Here is an 11,140-nt window from a genome sequence, read left to right on the forward strand (position 1 = left end):
CCTGGATTAGGTCGTCTGCCTGGCGAGGGCTTCCTGCACTGCGGAGGTAGCGCAAAGCATCCTTGGCTCCTCCGCCTTCATTATGACCCGGGTCGGAGCCGCCGTAGCTGCTATTATTGCTAATATACGGTTATTGAAGCCAACCCCGATGGTCTCTCCTCCGAGCCTCTCTGGTTTCACATCCTCTTTCCTGATCACGATTCAAATACAATGGGAGGAAATGACATTTAAAGAGACAGCTGTCTATTTCTTAACTGGACACTTGGGAATTTAAGCAAGCCCGAGCAGCAGCAGCAGCGTTTCTCACGACTGAGTTGGTTTCTTAAAGGGCCAGACTTCTCCTGGCACGCACCCGCAGCTTGGGGAAGCTATCTCATGAGTACGCGTTAGTGCTTTTTAATTTAATTCCGTAGTCATTTGTGGATGACACGTGGCTCAGGGGCAAAGTATCGAAATAGAAGGTTGCCTTATACAGGTTTGCATGGCTAGGCTTTCTTAATGGCAAAATATAAAAACAGAATTGTTAATTCAGCTCTAAATGTACTATATTTTGGTAACTACTAAGGCACCCGCCCACCTCCCTGTCTGTATTTTGAATATGGATAATCATTGAACAAATTCATTTTTTGTATATGATTAAACAATGCAATGGGAAAAATTCTTAAAGAGAAATAAATAATGCAAATCAGTAGCTTATTCCATCATTTGTCCCACTGCCTTGCTCTACTCCTCCTCACCTATAACCAACTACCAAGACGGGATACATATAGTGCAGTTGCTTAGGTTCGTTGCTAAAATGATGCTTCTGTTTAGAAGTGCAGTGTGAAAATTGAATTTAAAAGGGGCTCTTCTTAATTAAAGGGGCCATACTCTAATTTCTATAGACTTCAACTAAATAAACACCCAAGCCATAAAGTATTTGAGATATATTGGGTGGACTCCCTGCCTATATGTATTCCTTTAATGAAAACCAAATTGTCATTAACAACGTGTGTGGTCCTCCAAGAAGTGGCTGGTGGTGCTAGATAGGTGAAGTTCTGCTGTGGGCTTCAGTGGGCCTTCAGCCTGGCTGCTAGTACCTTTTTTTCAAAACAGATCATGAGGAAACAGCTACATTTTATGAACTGGAGGGTCTTATCTGTAACTTCCAGACATTTGATGCCCATGGTGCAAACTCAGCACTGAGGGAAAGAGCGCTGACAAGCTTTAACTTGCTATCATCATTTACTAAGTCCATCTAAAAGTCATTTATAATTTCAACTTTTTTGCACTGTGGTTGAAAAACAATTACTAAACTGCTGGGGAATGAGACAGAGAGGAGAGGTATGTTTATGTGTTCATAATTAATCACCAGGGTGCTTTGCCAGTTTTTACATAATGTGCTTAAAATATTTAAACCTTTTAAGTATTTTATCAAGAAAAAAGTAGACTTTTTGGAATCGGCCACAAAGCAATGGACTATTAAAATGTGTTTGCTTTCACATCAGAGCTTGCAGATACAATCACATCTGTATTTAAAGGATAAACATATATACTATTCCTTGAAACAGTTATAGGAAATAGAGCAGTAAAAGTCATCCTGAACTAAGGAGAAATTTGTTTGACCTAGTCTGAAGACAAAGGATTACCAAAGGTTGCTTTTGTTTATATTATGCCACTATATTGTATCTATAATCTTTAATATAAATGGAGAACTATACCTAGGAAATTGGCTTCTTCAGGTGACCAGACCTAAGTAAAAATAGGCTACTCAGCCCAGCACATCCCTATTTAATATATAAACAAGAAACCTACAATAGGACCAAGCAGGGGTGTCAAACTGCTGGCCCACGGGCCGGACATGTCACGAGGAAACCGCGCCCACCCCATTGCCGGCAATGGGGAAAAAGCTCCGATATGTCATGTGGCATCACGTGACATCGCGAGTTTGACATGTCTGATGTAGACCAATCCAAAACAAGCTGTTAAGAAAAGATGTGGAGCTTATCCCAGAAGTTAAAGTGATCAGGGATTGGTGTGATTCCCTACAAATTAAATAGAAAAAAAGCTCAATCATACAAGAAATTAGTAAAATATAAAACTCAGAATAAATAGTTATCCTGTTAAATCAAAAGTGTTAATTTTTAGTAGTTAAATCTAATTACAAGTAGTCCTTGTTTAGTGACCACAGTTGGGATAGGCAACCTGGTGCTTAAGTAAAGGGATCACTCAGTGAAATCACAACTGTGCTTATGGTCTCATTTCAGCTTTCATTTGCTTTACAGACCTGTGAAGGTACTAAATGTGAGAATTGGTCATAAGTTACTTTTTCATCCCCATTATACCTGCAAACAGTTACTAAACGAGTCAGCTGTTAAACAAGACCACCTGTTTTCCAGGTAATGCTAGAAGTAGGCCTCATGATTCTTGGATCTCTCAACTCAAGAAATTAAATAGATGTTAAGTAGAAAGTCTGAAATTACCTATTATAAGTGGCTTCTTCCTATGTACGTGTATGTGCTTATATACATGTATATATTTATATCTATGTCTATATAAGATTTTTTATTTATTTTTTTATTTATTTTTGGATTTATATCCCGCCCTTCTCCCGTAGGACTCAGGGCGGCTGACAATCTATTTAAAATACATACAAAACAATACAAATTTAAAATTAATTAAAAGGAATATTTAAATATTTGTCAAATTTTAAAATATAATCACAGTGTTAATGCTGTTACCAAGTGGTCTTCCAGATTTTGCAACCCAGATGTGATAGTCCTATTTTCTGAAAATTTCTTAATAAAATACTAGTTTAATTTTAAAAGATCATCCAAGACATAAGAATTTCACCTTCTTTTAGAAAACTGAAAACAATCATTTTCAGTTACTTGTGGTTGCTGTCAATGGATCTTTTCATTTCTATCTGTAATATTTTTTTGAAGGTAGTTCAAGTTGATGCAGAGTTAGCCAGAGGAACACCCTTCATTTTCAACATAGTGGTCTTGAGCCATGTGTTCAATAGCACTTAGTTACTGAAGCCCTCCCAGTCACATGAAAAACTCAGTTTCAATTTTCCTTTCCTCCTCATAGAGTATGTGCACTTTACTATAAATAATTTCTTTTTTGCTACTTTCCCCATTGTTTTTTAAAAAGCTTTGGATACAAATTAAAAAAAAGTCAGATGCTCAACATCCTGTTAAACAATTTTTCAATGTATTAAAAGTCTATTAAAATGAAACCTGAAGTCTGAAATGTTTCTAAAGTAAGTTAAAAACCAATATACAAACATATAAACTATTGACAACCATTTTAAAATAAAAATAACCATTCTTAGAACACGTTCAGCATTGTAAAATCAGATATAGATTTTCTCAAATTTGCTTAATTCTGTGATTAAATGGAAATATTGGTGTCTGTAACTTCTTCCTGCCAATCTATAGAAAGGATTTAGGAAGATGGTTGAGAAATTTTTGTCTCTACTCTTCATTTTGCAGCTTGTTGTAAACTGGAGAGAGAGAAAAAAAAGAGAGAGGTGGAAGAAATTTGTAATTGCGTGACTGGCCTAAGAATTAATATGTCACATGGGTAAGTTTAGTATCTGCCTTAAATCTAGTTAAGCAAATAGGTAGGAAACATTGAATCAAGATACATCTTGTCATTAAATCTTAAATAATCTGTGTCACTAAAAGACAAAGCATTTTCATGTGGCAGGTGGGTTTTAAACCACATACCAGAAGGACGTTTTGAAGAAGCGTCTAAATTACTAAAACAGTAAGTCTGTCTTGGACATATTTCAAACTGTAATTAACATGTATGGTATTTTTCTAAGTGGAATTTCCATTCATATCTAAAACAAGATGTTTCTTTATTCCCCAAAATTAAAATAACAGGAAACAAAAGAAGGATTTTATCATGATTCCAATATTAACATAGAGTAAATGACTATTCTTTTGCAGTAGTGATAAATTTTAATAGGCATTAAATAAAATTTATCTTATAACTGCTTATAGATACTAACTTCATACTGTAGATGCATATCCCTTTGGCTAAAACTAAACTTCTTTGGTTATTGAATGATATAGTATTTGACAATGCATTCTTTCCAGTCATGTGAAATAAATTTCATGTTTACTTTGTTCTGTATAATATAGGCAGTTTTTTTGGTCTGGCTACTAGTCACCATTTCTGCTGCCATAACTGACAGTATGGTATGTTTTGTTAAAATACAAGTTTATACCGGTAATATAAATGCATTTGTAAAGATATCTTGAAACAACAATAATAAATTCAGTTTCCTGCCTCAAACATTGGATGGGGAAATTAAGCTGTAGTTTTTTTATTTACTGCGAATTAAGCAATATAGTGCAGGGTGCAGTCCAATTGATATTAATTAAGATGGATCATACTGTCTATTCTTTTTTCAAAGCAATAGTCCATCCTTGTATTATCGATCACTTTGTGTGTCTATGTGCACATGGACGCATAAAAGCTGTTTGGAAGCAGGAAAAAAAAAAAGACTTGCTCAATTATCAGAGACCAAGGCATAAACTGTGTGTTCTGCAGAGACCCATTCCTTCATATAATAGATAATAACTGGAGGAATTCAATTAGTGCTGATCACATTATTATAGACAGAGAAGGAAAAAGTAGGTGCTGGATTTCCAATAGCTGAACAGGCAATCAGAAATGACTAAGAGATGTCTTGGTATAAGAAGAATTAAAGGATCTTTACAAATAACTGCCATGGAAATTGTATTTCAGTTGAAGGTTTGCAAAAATCTGGGTGTAACACTATATGGAAAATTCAGATTATAAGAAATAGAGAGTAGGATCCAAGGGTCCCTGATGTCAATAGAGAAGTACTGATCTACAGGAAAATAATCTGATAGAAGAAAAGCTTCTTTGAGCCTGTTCTGTGGATTTACACCTAGGAAACTATATGTAGGTAACCTTATATCAATCCTATGCAAGCACAAAGAAGATAAGTAGTTGATCCTTTATATTCCTTGGGATACTATAATTATATGATTGCTTTTATACTAGCCATTTCCCCCCCCCCCCATTTTATGATCCTATAATTTTGCTATATACTGTTGTACACTTGACAGATGTTATATACTCAGAACAATGGCATCTCTCACATATGAAAAAACATATTAAAAAAAATCTCTCCTTTTAACCGTATTTTTTTTCAAGGTTCCTCTAAGCTTTTTATCTGGTTACTTCATGCACTATATCATTCCAAGTGCTCCTCCTGTCAGGTGTGAGAAGCAATACATTTTTGCCTAAAGCTTTACAATGAAAATGTATAATTCTTCATAAGCATAGCAAAAAAGGGCAACCAGTAATGGAATCTTGACAGTAATGGAATGAAGATAGTAGGATGTGACACTTAATTGCTTTGGAAAATTTGTGAGGAATCGTATTGAGAGGTTTTGAGAATTTCAGGATATTAGAATTGTAACTAATTAATTTAAGCACAGTGCCTATAATATTGGAGATGGGCACTCAGATTCAGATTCCTGCTTCTATACTTATACTTCTTAGACTCCTGATGGAAGTCATAAGATGATACTGCAACAGACATGTATCACTGACACAAGGCAAGAGTAGGATAGGAATTAAATCTAAATAAATAGAATAATATATTATAGAGTCGAAAGGGATCTTGTAGGTCATCTAGTCCAACCCCCTGCTCAAGCAAGAGACCTTGTACCATTTCTGACAAGTGGCTGTCCAGTCTTTTTTTGAAAGCCTCCAGTGATGAAGCACCCACAAATTCTGAAGGCAAGTTGTTCCATTGGTTGATTGTTCTCACTGTCAGAAAAATTTTCCTTATTTCTACCGTAGGTTAAATCTCTCCTTGATCAGTTTCTATCCATTGTTCCTTGTCTAGAACCTGTATCAAAAATGTATCAAAACAATCCTAAGGGTGATAAAACTATTAGTGTATAGATAGGAGATGAGCTGTGAAAGAGAAGATAGTTCCAATGTAAAGTAACATTTTAAAGCAGAGCTATGATCAGAATGATTAAACTTGTTCCATACTGACTCTGATTAACATGCTGACCAGGACATTTTTTTTCTAAAAGGTTAATGGTATTTTCAGTAACTGAAATATGCCATGATAATAAAGTTTGGTTGGTAAATTATTCTTAATGTTGGAGAGTACAGCTCTTCATTTAACATAATTATGATGTACCATAAATAAGCTAGCATAGTTTAAGATCTAGCAAATTACATATAGCTCCTCAGAGACCTGACAAATTGGGACATTCTATACATTTCATAAATAAATAAGTAGACTGTATGATAGTTTAGTATATTGGTTCATTCATTAATTCTCTGTTTTTAATTGATTAAATCATAGCCCACTGACTTAAGGTTAGAACTTCTCTGCAAAAGTCCCTATGGTTCTTTGTCAAAGGCACAATCATTTAAAAGTCTAAATATAACAATTATTTGCATATTTGTGGTTTAAATGCCTTGGACTCATACAGATTTACCTAATTTGGGCCAATAGTACTTTAAATGGCTATAAGAGAGATGCAGCAATTTGCAGTAATTAGTAGAAACTTCTTGCACAAAATGCTGAATGTGTTGTTTTTGTAATTCTGCTAAAATAAAATCAGAATTGTCTCTGTCTAGAAAAGGGGTCTTTTTTTGCCTAATTTCTTTTTTAATAGCCAATAAAGCTGTAGACCCATTTCTGCTATTAGTAAATATAAGGGCAAGTTAAAAGAGACAAGAAACTGTAGTGATTTTTACTGGTTCCAAATAGGCTCAGTGCCCCTGTCCTCATTCTGCCTTTATCTTGTTGCATTGATTTCCCTTGCCCCCTCAAGACCTTTTTGCTTTATACACAAGTGGGGTCCAATTATTGCAGACTACCTTCTTCCAGGAGGCTTGCACATTAGTGTCAGTTTTCTAAGTGATTTCCACTTTCTTTGTGCCAATACTGTTTATTCTTTCTCCATTGCCTTGTCTATCAGTGCATTCAGGTCAAACTGCCAGTTATAGTTATCATACCAATGTGTGAATACAGTAGGATGTCAAAGCAAAAGAAACTATCTGTTTTAGGAGGACCTCTAACTGTAAATACAGACAGAGGGATTTACTCTAGGGGACATACAAATGGGAATTATCAAGCAATTAGAGCCTCAGCAGAACTTTCTTGTCCCTAGGGGAGAATTCTCCACCTCAATCATTCATAGAACTTATAAAACAGGTTTCTGTTTTCCAACTGGTTAATATCAGTCTTATATTTATTTAATATCAATGCAAATAATATTATGAGTGAAGACTATTTGCACTAATAGTAACCACTTGGAAAATACAAAACCCTAAGGAACGGAATGCAAATGTGCAATGTGAACTATGTGTGTTTCTTATTTGGCTCTTATGGTTTACTTTGAGCCACTTAAATGAATATGGACTTGAGGATTTCATCATTCAGCAGATATGCTGCCACGTCTTTTCAAAAATGCATTGCCGGTACACTTCCCATTGACTTTCTGTTATACTGAAGGCATATTTATTAAGAGATACAATTCTGCTTTTTAACTCTGATTTCAAATGGGCAGGTAGAGAAAGGGAGTCGAAGAAAGGGAAACCAAAGGAAACCATGAAACAGAGAAAAATGGTCATGTTGCCTAGTTTTTGCTCTAGACCAACTCATAACTGCCTTCAGTCCTAGATATTGACAATATAGGGCCACCAAGGGGATAGAGCTCTTGAGAAAGATTTTCTTGTTCAAATCCTGGGGCATAGGATTGCAGATTTAATATCTTCACTCATCAACTGACAGTATGAAGAAAAGTGTAATCTTGTTGTATTGGACTTCACGACTGAAGCTTCATCTGATCCATAATTCTGTCCACAGCTTTTGGGAACTTCACTAGTGAAATATCCAAATCCAAATCCAAATTATAGCTCCATTACTTTGGCTAATTATTGCCTTTTTGAGACACCTAAGCTAAGAGTAGTCCACCATTTCTTGGCCATGTGAAGGTCCGGGGTGCATGAATATTAGATAAAAGAAGGGTGAGAGATCTCAGTGTTTACTAGTGTTCAAGCATCCTGTTCTATATTTATGAATGTATTTCTGAAATTCTTTTATCCAAATAAAGTTTGATCATTTATTTTATTTAAACATATTTAATCGCCAAATCTGCATTTTTAAATTGGCGTTTAGACAGCTTTTTAGTAAAAAGTTTTTATACTAAAAAAATAAAAGAAGTGTGTACCCTGGCCTGAGGAATATGTCAATCTACAAATGAATATGAAAGGCAAAGAGCAGATATATTTATGGTGGGATTCCCAAAGATCTAATTCCCATAATCTGAAATAAATGACTTTTGAGTCTTTCGGTCATATTCTCTCAGGACAAGCCCTTCCGGGGTTATTGCTGTACAAAAAAATACTGATTTTGTTGTCTTAAATTCCTGAGGGCAGGCATGTTATATGTGCAAACATAATAAAATAAAATATAAAATAATAAAATAAAATAAACCATACAGTTCCTTTTCCTGTCTTCTGTAAACTCCTTCCTGAGTTCTATTTCTTGGGCATCCTGCAGTGTAACAAACAGACAGAAACCAATAACTGGCAAGCAAATCAGCTGTTTTATTTCTATCTTATCACTGGACAAGGTTGTTGGTTCCTGCATGCTGTTCTCTGCAAATTATCCCCCAGTGTTCCCCTCCCCAACTCCATTTGAGTGATCTTTGAGCCCTTCTTAACAAGACAGAGATCTCCTCCATGGGGAATTGGCAGGGAACTGTGGGTGCGTTATTGCACTTATTTTTTTATACATAACAAGGTTGTGTTGCAGGCATTCCAATCCCTTAATTATTAGCCTTGACCTTGGGAAAAATAACTGAAAATAACAGCCCCGGTGAGATGAAGCAGCTTTGCAATTACATTGCATAATGTTGTCACACGAAGGGGGTTGTCAGGGAGATAATGGTAAACACCAGCCTGGATTCTGTCTGAAAAATAATTGGCGTCAGCTCCCTTTGTGGCTGGTGGAGAGGAGCAAAATGGAGGAGTAAATTAGCAGTTACTGGAGATATTAGCGACAACACTATACTTACCAGTGACCATAACACTGCCTGCCTTTAACTATTGTGGCATGAAATTGCCTGCCTGCCTGCCTGCCTTTTTTTAATGACAGCCAAATTTTCAAGTGGGCAGCCTTTTAGTTTTTCACAAGCCAAACAGATGGCTGCAGGATGACCTTTGTCTCTCTCGTGCTGGTCTTGATTGTTTGGCAATGATTCCATCACTAGACAGATAGAATAGGATATTAAAATTAGATGGGAAATGCAATAAGAGCAACACTTGCAGTTCCAAGATGCATCACGAATGCAGTTATAGACAGGTTTGGCTTTTGTGAATGTCAGAGCCTGGTTCTCTCTCCTTATTTTCTATTTGAAATTGATTTTTTTTCTCTCCTGTGGCTCTGGATCCACTGGTTCTCAGAGACCATTTTAAATCAACCTGGTAAACAAAAATGTCCTTAGGGGATTTCTTGGGAAAGTTTCTGTTGATTAGGGCTTGAAAATGCCAGGAATCAATGTATCTGGGATACTGATTTCAAACCAGTCTAAACCTAGCAGCTACAGTAGCATCCACAGTTCATAGATGCTTCTGAAATGGACTTGTGTGCCATCCTCTTATTTCTTTTCAATTCTAAATTTTGTTTCACCTTGGCCAGGTTGGATATACTACCCCCTGCAGTTTTATGGGAATGGTATAAAAACATCCCATTTTGGCAGTGCTTATGTTCATGTGGAGATGACTCTGTGGAATCCCTAAGCCAGGGGTAGGCAACCTTGGCTCTTTTATGACTCGTGGACTTCAACTCCCAGAATTCTTGGCTGGCTCAGGAATTCTGGGAGTTGAAGTCCACGAGTCATAAAAGAGCCAAGGTTGCCTACTCCTGCCCTAAGCTGTACACTCCTTTGTTGCTCTATCAGTAATCAAGGAAGATATATATGTCATGTGTCTGATTAACGAAACACTTAAAAGGACTTTCAGGCATATTTTCTCCTAAAAGCATTTATTAAGGTTACAGATACGTCAGTACAGCATGGTGGAAATGCTTAGGTCTGGCTTCTCTTCCGTTACGCATACGCATAATTCTAAGCATTCCCCCCCCCTTATTTTGGGGTCATGGTTCACATCTTCCAATCAACTTGGAAGATGTGATTTACTTCCGGTTTCTTTTTCCTGGGCTATCCTTATTCTCCTCCCTTTTTCCCTGTTGCCTGGTTTAACTATAAAAATACCAGACAGTTCTGCATATTGTCAAAGCAAGAATATACAGTATTTGCAGTGTTGACAATATATTTATCCCATTTTAAAGAACTACTCTGGTAGAGAGCACAATCTCTATCTGTCACTGCTTCTATCTGATCCGGACCTTGACATAGCTTTCCAGATGGCTCGATTTTGTGCTATCGTTTGTTACATCTGTCTTACCTATGGTTGATGTTTAGCACAAATTTTGGGATTGCCAGTACAGTTTGTATTGCAGTTACTAGGATAGTGTATTTTATGTAACTTTACTGTATTTCTTACAGGTTTTATTTAATAACTGCAGGTCTGTCTATTTTATTGTTGTGCTTTCTGGCCCAAATGCTGCAATAAAAGGTTTGGTTTGATTTGATGATGGAGCCAGCTAGAATACAGTATTGACGTTTTTCCCCTCATCTCTCCTAGATATTTCGTGGACTTCCTTGAGATCAGAGCTGTTTTGAAGAATTTAGCTCCTGGCAATTCCCTGTTACTTCCCCTCCTTATATTCTCCCTCATTACAGCTGTGAAGCACCTGTTTCATCTCAAGAGACCCTCTCCAGTTAGTGTCAGTGCCATCACTCTGCTGCACCAGCAAAAAAGAAATGCTCCATGCATACCAAAGATCATGCCCAGAGCTTGCAGGTCTTGGTGAGGCAACACCAGGTATTAGTCATACTAGATACACACACACACACACACACACACACACACATACATACATACATACATACATACATACATACATACATACATACATACATACTAGATACATATACATGCGGAATCCCCAGATGATTTTTTTCCCAGTCTAACAAAATGTTGGAAAGAAATTTTGTAAAAGGACTCAGGACTTTGC

The sequence above is a fragment of the Protobothrops mucrosquamatus genome, unplaced genomic scaffold, assembly GCF_001527695.2.
Source record: "Protobothrops mucrosquamatus isolate PMUCROS unplaced genomic scaffold, P.Mucros_1.0 scaffold394, whole genome shotgun sequence".
In the NCBI taxonomy this organism is placed as follows: Eukaryota; Metazoa; Chordata; class Lepidosauria; order Squamata; family Viperidae; genus Protobothrops; species Protobothrops mucrosquamatus.